Below are 239 nucleotides of genomic sequence, written 5' to 3'. Positions count from 1 at the left end.
GCGGAGCCCGGGCTGAACCACACTGCGCGGCCGCGGGAGGGGCCGAAGCAACCCGGCCTTCCAGAGACCGTTTAGTTATATTGAGCCGCTAGAGCTAGGGGAAAAATGCAGACGCGAGGAGACGGGGGGGTTTTGCTCTTCCTTGTTTGATGTGGGAGAAAAAGCGACTGGGGCTTGCCGGACCCGCTCCCCTGTGCTGTGACATGGCACCTCCCTTCCGACCGTTGGCCGGGATAGCT

Source organism: Mandrillus leucophaeus, unplaced genomic scaffold, assembly GCF_000951045.1.
Source record: "Mandrillus leucophaeus isolate KB7577 unplaced genomic scaffold, Mleu.le_1.0 Scaffold737, whole genome shotgun sequence".
Classification (NCBI taxonomy): Eukaryota; Metazoa; Chordata; class Mammalia; order Primates; family Cercopithecidae; genus Mandrillus; species Mandrillus leucophaeus.
Note: the sequence above shows the minus strand (reverse complement) of the source record.